The sequence below is a fragment of the Meles meles genome, chromosome 18 (assembly GCF_922984935.1).
Source record: "Meles meles chromosome 18, mMelMel3.1 paternal haplotype, whole genome shotgun sequence".
NCBI lineage: Eukaryota > Metazoa > Chordata > Mammalia > Carnivora > Mustelidae > Meles > Meles meles.
Genome location: NC_060083.1, coordinates 54514637 through 54534176, shown reverse-complemented (window position 1 = coordinate 54534176; position 19540 = coordinate 54514637).

Sequence of the window (19540 nt, the reverse complement as noted above, 5' to 3'; positions counted from 1 at the left end):
ACTTTGTTCGTTTAAGTATAAGACAAGGAGCTTATTAACAATGAGCAGTGTCTTCAGAAATAAGGGTTAGAAAGTAGGCAACAATGACACCAAGAAATGGAGACTTTAAGGAGCTCAGGTTGAGTTGTTTGTAATGTCTGTGGACATAGCCTTCATTCTTACCTTTCCACAGATCAGCATTCTTTGCTTTGCTGATAGTGAATTCCAGTGAAATGGTTGTGTCAACCTTGGAAATTTTCCATCTCTCTTCCCAAGAACAGCTCAGGCTGGTGAGAACCATTTAACCACTATTTCAAGCTTTCCAGGGAGAAGATCTTACTGGCTGCTCTCCTTTCAAGGGTTTACCCTTGTTCAATCAACTATGTTCAAATTTGGCTGGGGGAGACACGTTCTACTGGATGTTGTAGGCAGGAGCAAAAAATCATTTTGAGCTAAGCCAACATCGCCTGTGGTGTCTCTGGGCATTACAAACTGAAAATAAATAAATAAATAAAAATAGCAAGACTCAAGCATTTGCCTGACAAAGACCCCACAGTTGGTGATAAGAGTTAATTTCATTTAATGAATTAACATTTCTAGCATAAATTTAGCTACAAGATTCCTCTTTCTCAATGAAAGAAATATTCAAAATTAGACCTGACCTGAGATCAATTCTTATTCCTATTTTTTTTTTATCCAAAGGGTTGATATTTTGACTTATTATGTGAGATGTCTTAGGATTTTTTTTATTCCCTCTCTTCTCTTACTCCTTTGTGTATATGTGTATGTGCTGTGGGGTTGGGAAGGAGGCACACGGTAGTACCAGATGAACTTTATCACCAAAATAATCTTTACGTGGCATTATTAACATCTGACCTGGTAAGGGTGTCATTATTACCACTATGTAATTCAATTTCTTTGGATTTTAGTATGAATCTGGACTTTGTATCCTCAAAATGGTATTTCAAAACATAAGTTTGGACAGCTCGCTCCTTATTTAAAAGAGAGAGAGAGAGAGAGATGTTAGCAGCAGTTTAAACTTCCAAATCCTAAAGATGTGACCTTGAAGCTCCCTACTGAAAAACACGATTTGCAGGATTTTAGAGTATTTAGTAAGTCCTCTCTGCTTTCTAAAGGGAAGCATGATTCCGTATTTCTTACAGCAATTCTGCTTCTATGGGTATTGTGGTTTTCAGAATGGAAACATAGGAACAGAGATTAAATACAGTTTTTAAATCTCTGGATTGTGAAAGATTATTGCGAAAGATTATTCCGTCAATTAGCAAGTACTTCTGAAAGGACACAGTGGACAGGAGAAGATTCATTTGGAAAGTCATTCATTCACCCTTTCCCCTTGGGTCACAAGGTGTTTAAATAATTTTGTAGAGGAAGTAGGAAACAGCTGTGGCAAAATTGTGGATTTTATGTCTTTCACTCTTGGCTGTGTTGCTGCCAAAATGAAACCATTAATAAGATTGAGACTAGATGAGGTTAAAATGTGCAAACCTGAGCTCCTTCTTTGGGAGAGGCCTATAAAAAACTGCTTTTCTATTCCATTGTTCCCACAGAATACTGAGGGTAAATGAGTTAAGCATTTGATTTTTTTTTTTTTAGCTTAATTCTTTGTTGGAGTCATAATTGAACGAGGCAAAGAGAAGAAACTGGTACAAGATCTGGCTGGCACTTTATTTTCCCCATGCCTATTCTCTTCTCTAGGTGTAAACTGAACCCTTGTAAGATCATTTCAAAGCCTTTAGGTAGACAGGGTTCAATAATTTTTTGCACCAAGAGGAGAGATTGTTCTAAATAACGTAATACATCTTAAGATACTCTAGGGTTTCAGAACAGGACCAAGAAGATCTTATTCTGAGATGTCCTCAAATTGTTCTCTTAAACATCCAGATCTAGAAACTGATATAAATACAGATACACACACAAATATATATATATATAGGGGCGCCTGTGTGGCTCAGTGGGTTAAAGCCTCTGCCTTTGGCTCATGTCATGATCCCGGGGTCCTTGGATCAAGCCCCGCATCGGGCTGTCTGCTCAGCCTGTTCCCCTCCTCTCTCTCTCTGCCTGCCTCTCTGTCTACTTGTGATCTCTGTCTGTCAAATAAATAAATAAAATCTTAAAAACAAACAAACAAACAAACAAAAAATATATATAGAGAGAGAGTATATCAGTAGAGAAGTTCACAGCATGATAAAAATGATTATTAATGTGAGCTTATAAAGAAGTGAGGTTCCAACTTCAAAAGAGCTTAGTGTAGCTGCCTGGAATCTTAAATCTTATTTCTGAAAACAACATCCAACACCTAACGGAACAGATATACCAGAACAAACTTAGGTATAATTAGGCAGACTGCAAATAACAACATTTTTAAAATAAATTATTTAAAGACACCATAGACAAAATTCAGACCAATGGAAAAGTTGAAGAGTCATAACATTTTTGCAGCAATAAGAAATTTGGGGATTAAATCATCTCACTATTGAATATAAGGAAAACAAAATTCAGAGAAGTTGATTTACTTAAGATCATACAGCTGGAACAGGACAGAGCAAATTTTGTATCCTGTTTCCACTTCAATTCCAGTGTTGTTTCTACAAAGTCAGGTTAATCTTTGATGTCTGATACTCTCTCCTATGAGAGAAGTAATAATTCAAGGGTAAAATAAATCATGTCTGTTACTATTAAGATTTAATAGGCATAGAGAAAAGCTTACCATGTAGCTTTGTCAAACTCACAATGTATTTGGGCTTACCCACAAAACAAACTGTGTATTAGCAAGATCCAGGAAAAAGGATATATTCTCTGAATGAGACTGTAACCTTTGTAACAATTCTTTTTGCTTCACTTTCTAGTCATGACCAGTACTTAGAATTGAAATACTAATGTAGTAACTAATTGTGGTTGATTGAGTTTATTCAAAGAAGAAACATTGAGAAAGCTGTAATGTGCTGTAATGATATTAATGCTACATGTAATGATATTATAACTGACCAAAAGAAAGATGGGGGAAAAAAAGAGGGAAAGAGAGAATTTCTACTAGAATCAGTTGGTTTGGAATTTATCCCACAAAAACTAATGTGCATTTTATCCCCTTCATTCCTTCTTCCTTGTAACACTTAGAAAATACTGCAAAAAATATATATACAATAGTTATCTAAAGAAAGACACTGGGAATACAGCCTAAGAAAACTACCAAAAGTACATTTGCAAACATAAATCAACATAAGGCTTGTAAAAACACAAGAATAGGGCTGCATTCTTGGGCATCCAACCAGAGGGGGTGTTGGTTGCTTCAGAAACCATTTCTCCATTGTGTCTCTTGACTTACTAATAACCCCAGTTATGCACTTTTTAAACATCAATAACTAAATGCACATGCTAAAGCAATTTTTAAACACTGAACATCAAATTAAGTAGTTGTACATAGCCTATGCTCATGGAAAGCAAAGAGAAGTGGTATAGTATAGAAAACTAGCATTCATTAAGTACACATTAGAACCAAGGCATGTGGGCTTCACAAAACCCAACTCAGACTTCTGTTTTACAGAGAAGGCTCAAAAAAACTTTGAGTATTTTTTCCGGAGTACATATAGCAGGAAGTCGCAATGGCAAGATTCAAACCAAGGTTCATTCAAGTCCAAAGTACAAGGTCTTTTCACTACAGTGTTGTGAACTGATACATTTTCTGAATCACTGATATTTCTCTCTCTCTCTTATTCTCTCTGTGTGTGTCTTTTTGTGCAGGCTTGGAATAGTAAAGGGATATGTTGAAAAATAGTTATACACTCTAGATAAATTTATATTTAATAAGATTTCAGAATAATGGGATTAAGAAACCAACTATCCTCTCTCTAACAAAAAGCAAGCATAAAACTGGGAAAAACTGTCAAAAACAACCATTTCAGATGGCTAAAACTCTAGAAATCAACCAACATTGAACATCAATGTGAACTGTGTTTATTCACGAATGCTACTAAACTTTGGGTAAGAACAGCATGAGCCTGTGCTATTCTTGCCTAGGACAGATCCCCATGACCCCACTGGCTCTGTCCATGATAATTCAGCCAGGGAGAGTCAGGCTGTCACCGTCACTGCTAGTGAGGACACACAGGATTTAGAACATTATTATCAAAGTGGTGTGATGATTAATTTTAGTGTCAACTTGACTGGGTCACAGGATGTCCAGATATTTGGTTAAATATTATTTCTGCGTGTGTCTGTGAGAATGTTTCTGGACAATATTAACATTTGAACCCATAGACTAAGTAAAGCAGATGGTCCTCCCCAAGGTGGATAGAGAATCTCCCAACCTGTTGAAAGCCTAAATAAAATGGAGGAAGGCGGAAGAAGAGACAATTCTTTCTCTGCCTTACTGCTTGAGCTGGATGTCAGTCATCTTGGGCTCTCAGACTAGGACTTAACCATTGGCATGCCTGGTTCTCAAGTCTTTGGACCCTGACTGGAACTAACCACTGGCTTTCCTCAGTCTCAGATGCTTGACTATGGGACTTCTCAATCTCCATAATCACATGATCATATATAAAAATGCAAGTATACCCATGCATTTTCATTTATGTGTGTTTGTAGGTGTATTCTATTGGTTCTCTTTCTCTGAGGAACCCTAACACAAGTGGCAATCTTGATGGGAGTGAAAAGAGAGGCCAGGAGCTTCCATCTGCTCAAATTTGCATAACTAGGGATTAAACAAGAGTTCTAGTAGGTGGGGTACACATGGGGTTTGATAAGCTTTCTACATGTCTGAAGTTGGCCAGAAACTATGTGTGTGTATAGCAGAGATCAAAACAGACCTAAGCCACTCACATAACTCTGGGCTATCATGCCAGGGCATCTTCTCAAAGGAGACACAGGGAAGTTCCAAGGAAAGAAAAAAAAAAGGGTGAACTTAAAGCAGCCTGATCGGATATGCTCCCCAACTTCCATACGGATCTGTCAACAAAGAACAGAAGGATTTGTAAGTTTAATGTGTTTGAGAATAATTTTTAATCCTTGACTGAACAGTAAGTTATTCCTAGGAAATATGCCTAGGGAAGTAAACTTGAGGATAAGAACAGACTTGCAAATAAAAATAAAACAAAACAACAACAACCCAGCAGAAACCTCAATAGCTACACTTTCGGGAGGAGACATAGGTCATAGATTTAATGAAAAAACAAAAAATAAAACAAAGCAACAACAACAACAACAATGAAACAAAAGCCAAAACAACTCTAAGGAGGGAAAAAGTCAATATTGTCTGAAATATGCACTATTTCACATAAAAAAATGTGAAGCAACAGGAAAATGTAACATACTCAGAAAAAAAGGGCAATCAACAGAAACTGTGCATGAGTGCCTCCCTAACCCCCATTTTGGATTTAGCAAATAACTTCAAAAGAATCCAAATAGCATTCCCATTTTATTTATTTTTTTCAGCATAACAGTATTCATTGTTTTTGCACAACACCCAGTGCTCCATGCAAAACGTGCCCTCCCCATTACCCACCACCTGTTCCCCCAACCTCCCACCCCTGACCCTTCAAAACCCTCAGGTTGTTTTCCAGAGTTCATAGTCTCTTATGGTTCGCCTCCCCTTCCAAATTTTTTTTTTAATAAACATATAATGTATTTTTATCCCCAGGGGTAGAGGTCTGTGAATCGCCAGATTTACACACTTCACAGCACTCACGATAGCACATACCCTCCCCAATGTCCATAGCCCCCTCCCCCTCTCCCAATCCACCTCCCCCCAGCAACCCCCAGTTTGTTTTGTGAGATTAAGAGTCATTTATGGTTTGTCTCCCTCCCAATCCCATCTTGTTTCATTTATTCTTCTCCTATCCCCCTAACCCCCCATGTTGCTTCTCCATGTCCTCATATCAGGGAGATCATATGATAGTTGTTTTTCTCCGATTGACTTATTTCACTAAGCATGATACGCTCTAGTTCCATCCACGTCGTCGCAAATGGCAAGATTTCATTTCTTTTGATGGCTGCATAGTATTCCATTGTGTATATATACCACATCTTCTTTATCCATTCATCTGTTGAAAAAAAAAAAATAAATAAATAAATAAAAACGGCCCTGAAGAAGACCTGGGAGGAGTAACCTGGGGACAATGAGCAGCCCCAGCCCAGTGCGCAGCCGCAAGCTAAGGGCTAATCCCACTCCCCACTGGGAGGAGCCGGGGCTCTGGGAGAGACGGCAGGTTCTGGGTTCTGGGTCCGGGCAGGAGACCCATGAGCGGAGCCCAGAGCCCCAGTAGTGCCAGGGAATGAAAGGCTTGAGGCAGTGGGAGGGACAGGGCCCCCAACTCCCCAACCCCAGAGAGCTCTTGGTGGCTAAACCTGGAGCCATCTAAGCAACAAAACAAACACAGTTTGGGGTTATAATTCAAACGCGTGTGAGTCCTTACTGATGGACTGACTCGCTGAATGAGTGTGTCAGAATAGGACCGATCCCCCTCAGAGAAGATTTCCAAACAGCCTATGTGGCTAGCTCCCCACCAAGGAGACAGGGAGAGGGGGCTCCCTCCCCACCCCTGAGCTGGGGGTCAGGGTCCACAGTGACCCATGAGCGGTGCTGAGAGTAGGTACCCTCCACCTGAGGTGGTGGGGACGACGCTTGGCCTCTGTGTCTCCCTCCCAGCTCACCCTGAGCCCAAGCCTACGCGGGAGGAAACGCCAGACAATCCCAGCCGAGGGGCCGGCAGACTACAAAACACTGACCAGCGCTTGTCCACACTGTCAAAGTCATCAAAAGCCAAGTGTGAGATCCTCTCAGGAGGATCCCAAGGAGACACAAGAACTAAACGTCTCCTGGTGTCCTGGGCGGGGTGCTGGGACAGAGAAAGGACTGTGGGCTCCCATGAGCGAACCCTGAACATGCTGTGGGCTTTAGTGGAGTGTGAGGTCCCAGCCCTGGTACCTGAGCCATGACAATGTGACTGTGTAAGGCAGGGTCACCATCGGAGAATGATGGGGGGAGCGGGTGTCTTTCCTGGGGCCCTGCACGGTCCTTGTCACGTTTCTATACCTCTAAAGCGATTCTCTAATGAAAAGTTTATTTTTAAAAATGCCATCGGAGCTAGAAAGAGAAAACGTTTCCCTTACAGAAGTGAGCACCACCATGTGTCCCCGGCCGCAGATGACCAAGAACGAGATGTCACCTTGGACTGTCCCTCCGTGTCCTGGAGAGAGCCAAGCACCCCCAAACTTCCGTGAACCTTCAGCTGCAAAACACGTGGCTCCCTTGCTCAGGAGGTTGTGTGACCTGAACTTGTGGACGTGTGGAGTTCCTTCTCTTCATCTCCCCTTCACATCTGCGTCCTTCTTAAACATCGTCTTTTTTTAGTGAAACATGGATTTATTTCCAGAGAGATGAAATTTCCGGGATAAAGTTTGCGTCTGATTCCACATCTCTGCCCCATGGGTCATGGTGTCTCTCCAACTAAGCAGGAACAGTGGGCACTGCGCGGGGCATAGGGTGCCAAGAAGGACATGACTGTTCCTAAAACATACGTGTCTCTACTGAAGATAAGGTGAATATTTAAAGAAAATTTTAAGCATCGATAACACCTGACCTTCATCCTAAGGACATCAGACATAGTAAACCATTTACATGGTACATTACATGTTCCAAAACCAGACCAATGGACTTCATGAACAGTGCTTTACAATAAAAACTGTGACTTAATTTCAAACAAAGGTATTACCATCCTCTTCCTCTATTCTGTGTGTGATCTACTCGGCAAACCCACCAGGTTACTGACATGAGTACCTGTCCCTGATGCTCTGACTGCTTTTTCCACATTCTGCACCGATTTCAACAGCCCCATGGGGGGAGCAGGACACGGATTATGATGCAGATCTCAAGATAAGCAGTGATTTCTGGGGTGCCTGGGGGTCTCAGTCTGTTAAAAGTCTGCCTTCGGCTCAGGTCATGATGTCAGGGTCCCGGGGTCGAGTCTCTTCTCCCTCTGCCCCTCCCCCCTCTCATGCACGGGCACTCTGTATCTCTCAAATAAATAAATAAAATCTTAAAAGAAAAAAAAAAGAATCCAAATAGCTAAAGAATACCATATTGAAAGAATAAAAGAAAAGTATGACGATAAATGATGCAATAAACAGAAACTCATATTAAGGAGATGGCGATTGTAGAACAAAAACCAAGGGAGATTTTGGATTTGAAAAATAAAATAATTAAAATGAGAAGTTTGCCTAACAGTGACAACAGAAGGGTCATATGGGCATGGAAAAAAAAAAATCCATGAAGTTAAAAACAGATCAGGTCTCTTCAGAGACCCCTGAAGCACGATCAACCATATGTGTGTGTAATGAGTGTCCCACAAGGAGAGAAGAGAATGAAAGGGGAGAACTATTTGCAGAAATAATGGCCAAACGTTCCCCAAATTTAATGAAAGCCAGTAATCCATAGATCTAAGAAGCTCAATACATCCAAGCTTCTTTTTCTTTCTTTCTTTAAATTTAAATTCCAAATTCTTATAAGCAATAGTAAAATAAGTCATTCAGGCATATACACCAGGCTTGTAATTGCTTCTAAAATACGTATGTGGATATGTTGAATTGGATACTTAAAGTAAAAGAAATAGCTATTGGAGAAGCAGGATCATGGTACACATTACTTGACTGTCTGTTTTCACTGGGCATCACCAACAGCTCCTTCTAAGGTTTCCCTGTAAGTACAGAAGAGGAACTGAGGGCTACATTTTTCAGAATGTGCTCATGTATCTGATTCAGGGTTAAAGTGTAAAAAGGCAGTCATTGGAGACCAACTGGGAAGTCTGGATAGAAAGATGCATGGCCTTGATGGAATGTTTCAAGCAGAATGTGTGTTCCCTGAACTTTTGATAATTATCCACATTGGACTGATATAAATCATTAAGAGATTCCCAGGGGTTCTTCTTCTTTTTTTTTTTTCTATTTTTTTTCTTTCTCTCTCTCTCTCTCTTTTTTTCCTTTTTTTTTTTTTTTATTCCCAAGGGTTCTTGAGACTTTCAGACACTCCAGGCAAGATCCTGAGAATCTTGTTCTGTTGCTGAATCATCTCTTTGGGTGCTGATTTCCCCGACATTCACTTCCTTACCCCTTCACTAGTGATATAAACTCCTAATGCCAAGTATTTAAACCATCTATAATTTGAGAAAAATATACTGATGCTTCAATATTAACATGATGTTGAGTTTTACACTCTATGATTCAAGTGGCTAGAATATCTTCGTCACAATTTGGAGAATAACCACTACTTTACCCTCCAAATGACTGCTTTGATTCCTCTCTCTAGCTCACTGTGTAAATTTTGCTCAGAGTTGTTTGTTTTTAACCCTTTATTTAAATTAAGTTGAATTAACATATAGTGAATACTATTAATTTCAGGGGTAGGATTTGGTGATTCATCAGTTGCATAGAACACCCAGTGCTCATTCCATCATGTGCCCTCCTTGATGCCCATCACCCTGTTATCCCATCCACCCACCCAACTCCCCTCCAGCAACCTTGGTTTGTTTCCTAGAGTTCAGTCCCTCTCTGTTTTCATCTTAATCCTTCTTCCCTTCCCCTATGTTGATCTGCTTTGTTTCTTAAATTCCACTTATGAGTGAAATCATATGGCATTAGTCTTTCTCTGACTTATTTTGCTTAGCGGAGTACCCTCTAGTTCCATCCACGTCATTGCAAGTAGCAAGACTTTGTTCCTTTTGATGGCTGAGTAATATTCCATTAGATAGATAGATAGATAGATAGATAGATAGATAGATAGATAGATATCACTTCTTCTTTATCAATTCATCTGTCATTGGGTGTCCGGACTTTTTCCATATTTTGGCTATTGCTGCTGTGAACAATTGGGGTGCATGTGCCCCTTTAAATCACTATGTTTTTATCCTTTGGATAAATACCTAGTAGCCCAATTGCTGGGTTATAGGGTAGCTCTATTTTTAACTTTTTGAGGAACCTCCATACTGTTTTCCAGAGTAGCTATACCAGTTTGCATTCCCACCAAAAGTATAAGAGGGTTCCCCTTTCTCTGAATCCTCCCCAACATCTGTTGTTTCCTGAATTGTTAATTTGAGCCATTTGGTCAGAGGAGTTTTTTGTTTGTTTGTTTGTTTTTAAGCCTTGAATTGACCCAGAGTTGTTAATTTTGGACACGGCAGGGCTAGATATCAACAGCAGAAAATGCAAACATCTGAGTTCCATAAATGGTGACAGATTTCACAACAAAACCTATAGTGAGCATTAAAGTTTGCTTCCTGGAGTATTTAAAACTACTTTTGAATCTCTAATGTCCTCGATCTATAATCTCTCTTCCCCTGCTAACTCTTTATAAGAATGTAAATGAGGGAAAGGCAGAAAATAACCACATCTGTGGCTGAATGGCTGGATAGATAGATAGATAGATAGATAGATAGATAGATAGATAGAAAGATAAGCAACAGTCAGAATAAAGCCTCCAAAAACGTAAGCCTGGTTCTCTTAAGAGAAATGCCACTATTGCATTTTGTTGTTTAATAGTTTTGAATTATTAATGATTTCTAACAATTCCTTAATCATAAAGACTAGTCCTTTATTTTTTCACCATAATATGGCACAGAATGAGGACATAAAAGGGATTTTTAATGGACTCAAGAATAATGAAGAAGGATAAATTTGTATAAAGCACTTGGATTTAGAGAAACCGGTCATTTTCTCTTAAGAGCTTTATTGACAGAAAAGCCAACATTCTCTTGTACTGCTACTTTGGATGAGCCTATTTTGAAAGTGTTTTCTCCCTCCTTTTAAATAGAATTTGTTTTCTGAGGCAGTTTTAGGTTCACAGCAAAATTGAATGAAAAGTGAATGCTCTACAACAGCCTCCAATATCTATAACCCACTCCACCCCCAAAATGGACCCGACATTCCTGTATCTTTATCACTCCAATTCCATAGTTTATATTAAGGTTCACTCTTGGTGAACATCTGTTCACCCAAAATGGTACATTTTATGGGTTTTATTTTTTAGCAAATGTAAATGTCACATATCCACCATTATAGGATCATACAGAATAGTTTCACTGTCCTTAAAATCCTCTGTGGTTAGTGTTCACCCCTACCATCCTCATCCCTCTCCAGTAACACTGATCTTTTTATGGTCTCCATAGTTTTGGATTCCACAGCTGGAATCACACAGTAATTAGTAATGTGCCCTTAAGATTCCTCCATGTCTTTTTATGGCCCCTGGAGCTCTTCTCCTTTGTTCTGCTGTTGTTTTTTAAGTGCTGAATAATATTCCATTGTTTGGATGGACCGACGTCTATTTATTCATTCATGTCCTGCAGGACGTGTCCTGGTTGTGTCCAGGTTTTGGCAATTAAGAATAAATCTGCTTATAAACCATCCATGTGCAGACTTTTGTGTGGATGTGTTTTCAACTCCTTTGCATAAATACCAAGCAATGTGATTGCTGGATTGTTTGCTATGAGTATGTTGAGCTTTGTGAGACTGTCTCTCTTCCAAAGTGGCTCTACCGTTTCCCTTCTCACCAGCCATAAAGGAGGCGCTTGCCGCTGTATAAATTCTCACCAGTATTTGGTTTTGCTAGTGTTCTGGAATTTGGCTGTTCTAAGAGGTGTGTGTAGTGGTATCTCAGAGCTGTTTTAATTTGCATTTCCCTAGTGACATACGACGCAGAGGATATTTTCGTATGCATATTTGCCAAGTGCGTATCTTCTTTAATGAGGTGGTTGTTCAGATCTTTTGCCCGTTCTTTAGCTGAGTTATTCTCTTTTTCAGAATTCCTTTTATATTTCAAAGTGAATGTTTTTGACATAATTCCCAAGGATGTGATCTATGGCATAAGGAAATGCAGAAGGGTCACTGATAATGATTTTGGTGGGGTTCCCCACAAATACAAATGCATGCGGTATTAATTCCTTCCAGAGGGAGAAGTACCACTATGCTAATGACATTGGCTTTTCCAAATGAAATATTATTGGAATAGGAGAAGTTGGGAAATGATCATGATGTAGGTTTAAATACACACGAAGCATGAAAAACGAATCCTAAAAGCTGCCAAAGTCTGTCACTTTTCTAACAGAGAATATGTTCAATTATAGAATCACTCTGTTCTCAACCATAGTTATATAAAACCAATAGATGATTATAGATAAGTAGGTAGAGTACTATAGGAAAGGCCTTCCTTCCCCCAGGAATTCAGAAATCCCGGTTATGGTGGTTTGGTTATATGGAATTTGAAACCAGTTTGCTTTGTATCCTTGGTGATAGCTGACTGAAAGCCTTAAATTCTAACATTCTTACATGAGGAACAGCAGCTTCAACCAAAAAGAAACTACTTCCACAAATGATATAAGAAAAAAAAAAATAATGATAAGCAGAACAATGGCTGTTCTGACTTGGTCCCAGTTCACTTAAGGTCTCTGGGTCTTATCTTCTGTATCATAAATAACTCATGCTTCAAACTGTAGGAAAGTAGTATTAAGTCAATACCAGTTAAAAACAAGAAAGGGACTATGAGAGAATCTATTTAAGTTCTTTCCTTAAAAAAAGAAAAATGCTTGAAAAATATACTACAAAGATATGAGAAACTAGCATTAGGAACATTTAAAACCAGGCATTTTGACCACTTCCTCCAGAAACAGCATGGTCATGCATTTTGGAGGTCCTTTTATAAGTATTAAAGGGCTTTGCAAGAATTGCAAGAATAGGAATTACTTCTGTTATGAGAATTGTATCAGGTATGAATAGATAGAATGTTACCTCCTAAGCTCTAAATCTCTAAATGATGTCAGTCAACCCCTCCCCCCCCCCCCCCCCCCCCCCCCCCGCTGGTGCAAATTAATGAAATTAGTGTGTATCTATTTCAGGCAGAGTGAAAATTAGTAAAGCCTTTTTTTTTGTTTGTTTTTTTGTTTTTGTTTTTGTAGGCCCCATTTCCTAAGGCAGGGCTTGAACTTATCATGACCCTGAGACCCACCTACTGAGTAAGCTAGGCTTACTGATTTGGCCCAGTAAGAGAGCTATTAATTGCAGAGAAGTGAGATGGGGGAAATCAGAGTGGGAGTCGAACCATGAGAGACTGTGGACTCTGAGGAACTAACTGAGGGTTTTGGAGGGGAGGGGGGTGGGAGGTTGGGTGAGCCTGGTGGTGGGTATTGTGGAAGGCACGTATTGCATGGAGCCCTGGGTGTGGTGCATAAACAATGATTCTGGAACACTGAAAAGAAATTTAAAAAAATAAAAATTAAAAAAAAAATAAACACGGTAATGGTAATTCAAGATTAGCTTGATATTGTCACTTTGGATTTGGCTATAAAGACTGGGGTTTTCTCACTGGCACCAGGGTGGCTCAGTCAGTTAAGCTTCTGACTTCAGCTCAGGTCATGTTCTCAGGGTCCTGGGATCAGGCCCGCATTGAGCACTGCACAAGGCTTTATGCTCAGCGGGAGTCTGCTTGTCCCTCTCTCTCTGCCTCTTCCTCTGCTCACACTCTCAAATAAATAAATAAAATCTTAAAAAAAATAACACTGAGGTTTTCTATGGGCAAAGCTGAGATCTAGAAAGAAGCACATGGCTGCTCAAGACACAGAAATCTTCATTTATTAAGCTCGAAAAGGAAAAGAAAATCTGGCACCATTGGATTTTGACAAGGATAGAATTACGTCCTAGAATTTTCAAGGCAGAACCGAAGATCTTGCTTCCTCAATATTTTCTTTTCTTCTTTCTTTCCTTTTTTTGGAGGGGCGGGGGGGAGGTTGGGTGGTGATGATGAGCTAGGACAGGTGGAGAAAGCACAAGGCAAGTCATTTCACCTAACCTTTGGTTTCTGCTGCTGTAAAACAGAGGTAATAAAACTCCCTCCGCACGAACTTGTCATGAGAGCCAATAAACTAATAGCTGTGAACTCAATGCATGCAACATCTAATCCAAGATAAAATGCCGTTTGTGTTACTCATCACCACATGCAAGTGGAAGACAGAGAGAGAGAGAGAGCCAATACTTTGTACCTCTTTGACCATGCTCTTTCTGGACAACTGCCAAGACTATAAGCAAGTTTGTAGCCAAAGCGTCCATCCTGATGCTTTTAGGCATAGTAGGTTCCCTACCTGGTATGCAGCAGATGCTTTTCAGATGTTTGGCACACACAGGGGCAGCTATGCCATTTTTTGCATTTCTGCAGGTCTCTTTCTACTCGCTGACAGTGACATGCACACGTCTGGTTGCTTTCTGCCCATTTCGTGGATTCATTTGTATTTGTGCCCTTGGAATATGCCTTCAAACCTGAAAGTCATGTGAGGTCTGTCTTCCCTCTTTCACAAGGTTCATGAGGTGGTAGTTGCCAATGTGTAACCTCCCCTGTCTTGCTCTTCCCTCAATCAGGAGAGGATGGTTTGACTTTCCTTCCAAATTCATCCCTAATTTGCTTTGAATGTCAATTTCAAGAACCTCTGCAAAATGTTTTATTTTTTACAATTCTTTTTTTTAAAAATGCTGTTTCTGGGTATCCATTAAAAATGATCAGAAGATTTTGAAAACATTTAAGTTGATTACATCTTTTACTAAGTATATAAAATTAAGTGTCATGGACAATATATATGAAACAATTGATTCCCCTGTCCTCCACCCCAATCTAGGTAGCTGATTTTCTTAGTCAACTACCAGCAGATTTCATTTTGGGAGCAGTAGAAAGGAACACATAGTTCCAATTATTTAGCAATTATTTGGGTGAAGAGTTTATGTTACATGGGGTCAAGCATACCTATGAATACTGAATACTATGAAAATGTTTTTCAAATATGACGACTCTACCCATTTTATGGATCTTTGGCTGATATTTTTATTTAAGACACAAGTCCTCCTACTCAAGGGAAATGCTGGAGACCCTGGCTGTGATGGGAGATCATTACGGGATTTGTGCCCCCCTTAGTGCCCATGGTTCTCGCTCATGCCACTTCAAAGAATAAAGAGGTACACCAGACGGAGAGTGGCAGGCAGCAAGGCAGAGCTCATTGAGCAAGAATACAAAGCTCTCCGAGTGGGTTGCCCCTGGAGTTTCTAAGTTTAGAGGTTTTTATGAGCACTTTTGTGAACTTTCGTAAGCAATCATGGTGTGGTCATGTATCAGTCTATTAGGTTAATGTCTACATGCTGATGGTCTTTTTTTGCTGACGTCTGGGGGTTTCAGTCTTAACTGTCCCTTGCCCATGATATTGACAAATAATTGTCTTATTTTAGGACATTTTGCAGAAGTCGTTTTTGCAAAGGCTGCAAAGCAGGATGTCCCTCTCTAAGCTACAAAACAGGATGTCAGTGCTGTTTGATCTTAGTGGTCCTGAATCAGTATTATCTTTTGGGAGCACTGGCCCTGACTCCTTAACTGTCCAATTAGCTGCACTTGCACTGAGGACTAGAGAACCTTCTTTAAGGTACAACAAACACAAAAAAAAAACCCATTTGTATGTTTGAGTTGAGATCTCAGTTAATCTCCCCCTTTCTAAATTTTATTTTGTTTTCAAATGTTCCAAGATTCATTATTTTTGCACCACACCTAGTGCTCCTTGTAATATGTGCCCTCATTACCCACCACCAGGCTCACCCATCCCTCCACCCCTCTCCCCTCCAAACCCCTCAGTTGGTTTCTCAGCATCCATAGTCTCTCATGCTTCATCTCCCCCTCCGATTTCCCCCCAATTCACTTTTCCTTTCCTTCTCCTAATGTCCTCCATGTTATTCCTTATGCTCCACAAGTAAGTGAACCACACGATAATTGAGTTTCTCTGCTTGACTTATTTCACTCAGCATAATCTCTCCCAGTCCCGTCCATGATGATACAAAAGTTGGGTATTCATCCTTTCCGATGGAGGCATTATATTCCATTGTATATATGGATCATATCTTCTTTATCCATTCATCTGTTGAAGGACATCTTGGCTTTTTCCACAATTTGGTGATTGTGGCCATTGCTGCTATGAACATTGGAGTACAGATGGCCCTTCTTTTCACTACATCTGTATCTTTGGGGTAAATACCCAGCACTGCAATTGCAGGGTCATAGGGAAGCTCTATTTTTAATTTCTTAAGGAATCTCCACACTGTTTTCCAAAGAGGCTGCACCAACTTGCATTCCCACCAACAGTGTAAGTGGGTTCCCTTTTCTCCACATCCTCTCCAACACACGTTGTTTCCTGTCTTGTTGATTTTGGCCATTCTAACTGGTGTAAGGTGGTATCTCAATGTGGTTTTGATTTGAATCCCCCTGATGGCTAATGATGAGGAACACTTTTTCATGTGTCTGTGGGCCAGAATAAACTTTGTTAAAATGTCTATACAACTCAGAGCAATTTATACTTTCAATGCCATCCCAATCAAAATTCCACCAGCATTTTTCAAAGTGCTGGAACAAACCATCCTAAAATTTGTATGGAACCAGAAAAGACCCCGAATTGCTAAGGAAATGTTGAAAAAGAAAAACAAAACTGAGAGCATCACGTTGCCTGATTTCAAGCTTTACTACAAAGCTGTGATCACCAAGACAGCATGGTACTGGCACAAAAACAGACACATAGACCAGAGCAGAGAGCAGATACGGACCCACAACTCTATGCTCAAATAATCTTCAATAAAGCAGGAAAAAATATCCAGTGGAAAAAAGACAGTCTCTTTAATAAATGGTGCTGGGAAAATTGGACAGCTATGTATAGAAAAATGAAACTTGACCATTCTCTTTACACTATACACAAAGATAAACCCAAGAAGAGAACCTTCTTTAGCATAACATGGTATTTCCATAGTTTTCTCTGATGAAGGGAGGTAGACCTGTAACAACTGAGATTGAATCTCATATCACTCACTCAAGGTGAAATTTAACTTTATTTAGATCCTTTAAAAAATAAAAGACTTTATTTATTTTGAGAGAGAGCGAGAGAGCACATGGGGGAGGGGCATAGTGAGGGAGAGAGAGAATCTCAAGCAGACTCCACGCTGTGCGTGAAGCCCAGCTTGGGGCTCAGTCTCACAATTGTGAGATCAAGACCTGAGCCAAAATCAAGAGTCAGATGCTTAACCGACTGAATCACACAGGTGCCCTTAGATCCTTTTTTTTTTTTTTTTTTTTTTTTTTAAGTATGGCAGTGGTGAATTCAGCTTGACATATGCAGGAACTTAGGAATTGCAAAGTATCCTTACGTACCAGGCTCTAAGCCCAACCCACAAGCTACAGACCATCCCATTGTGTGGAAATGCGATTGTCTCTTTGAAGTCACTCCTGATTGGAGGGATACCAATAGATGCTGATCAGATTAAGATGGAAAGAATGATGGTTAATGCTTTGAAATCTCCAGACAGATTCAGAGTGGTCTGCATACAGATCAGGAAAGAACTGAAGTAGACTTGCTAGAGCTTGCTAAAGAGATCAATTTCTCTGCTAATCCCAACAATTGTCATTTTATCTGTAGACTACACAATCAAAATATTTCAGTATAAACAGTGATATGTGTATGTATACAAATTAACTGCAGTGTATTCTTTAGGGGCCTTAATTAGCATTTGAAGAACACTAATCATAATATATCCTGGGCAATTTAAATGATCTTCGAGGGAACTACTTATAATATTTGATCTCATTTTACATGATAATTTTAGAGAAAATGCACTGTATTTGCATGGGCCATAGCTACATAGTACCTTTTAATATGTTGCTATTACAAATAACATATATTACATATAATCCATTTCATATAATAAATACACACATGACTTTGTTGCCTCAAACTTCTGAATATTTACTTATGTATTTATTTAACTATAGATTATGCTCTTTTTTGTGCTTTATTTATTTACATTTGTTTAATGTCAGGTAGCTGTTTTGGTTTATTCTGTATCACTCATAACCCCTGCTTGGGTTTCCATATCTGATCTTCCTTTAGAATTTGAAACACTTTCTTGATTATGACCTTGAAGTCTTCCCACCAAGTTGTCTTTTTTTTCCTGTTAAAATGCTCAGTTAGGGACCCTGATAATATCACTCTTTTTTAAAAATTTTTATTTATTTTTTATTTTTTTATAAACATCTAATGTATTTTTATCCCCAGGGGTACAGGCCTGTGAATCGCCAGGTTTACACACTTCACAGCACTCACCGTAGCAATACCCTCCCCAATGTCCATAACCCCCTCCCCCTCTCCCAACCCCCCTACCCCCAGCAACCCTCAGTTTGTTTTGTGAGATTAAGAGTCACTTATGGTTTGTGTCCCTCCCAATCCCATCTTGTTTCATTTATTCTTCTCCTACCCCCCTAACCCCCCATGTTGCATCTCCACTTCCTCATATCAGGGAGATCATATGATAATTGTCTTTCTCTGATTGGCTTATTCCACTTAGCATGATACCCTCTAGTTCCATCCGCATCATCGCAAATGGCAAGATTTCATTTCTTTTGATGGCTGCATAGTATTCCATTGTGTATATATACCACATCTTCTTTATCCATTCATCTGTTGATGGACGTCTAGGTTCTTTCCATAGTTTGGCTATTGTAGACATTGCTGCTATAAACATTCGGGTGCATGTGCCCCTTCAGATCACTACATTTGTATCTTTAGGGTAAACTGATATCACTCTTTTACTCTGATATAAGAAGAAGTGTAGCCTAACGGATACCAAGTGTAGACTCCAGAATTAGTCTAACACAGTTTGAATCATGATGCCATATTTATTGGCTATGCAACCTTGGGAATGTTATCTAACCTCCCTGTTTAGCACTATTCTTCACCTGTAAAACTGAATACTAATAGTATCTAGTTGTTGGGGATTTTATGATATGTTAAACACCTGAAACATAAGTATAAATGCAGAGTAAGTGCTTAAAACTTATCATCATTGGCAATAGTCATTTTAAAAGTATAGCCTTATTTTTTTTCTTTTGACAATTGGTAGTAATATTTCTCTTGTTAGGTGATATGTTAAGTATTTTACTTAAATTCTCTGACTCAATCTTCTCCAAAACTCTGAAGAATGCACTAACATGTCAACATTTTATAGATGATGAAAACAGGTTTTGAGAGTTTGATACATGATGTGTCCAGGGTCATACGGAGAGTAAATGGTTGAAGGGAAATGGGGATAATTTCTTTATCAAAACAAATCTAGCAAAAATCAAATAAAATGGCAACATTAAAGGGCAAGGGTTCTTGAGTAACTCTGAAATACAAATAAAACTAGAATGAAAATGTGTGAGGAAAAAAATGGAGTAATGATTACGTTAGGCTACACTCTGGGAAGATAATAATCAATTTTGTTCATTATTCCTTCTTCATAGTTTACATTAGTGTAAATTAAGAAATAGTTTAGTGCCACCATGGGGAAAATTTCTGATTTGTGGCTTGTAATTAATGGCTATATAGGTTATATTCTTGAATAGCTCCTATCATACAGTTTTCTCAGAAATAACCAAAGAACTGTATATGTATTTCTTTATCTCTTGGCCAGTCCAGAACTAAGAATCCCAAGCAAATCAAGTCTTACAAAGTGCTAGAAC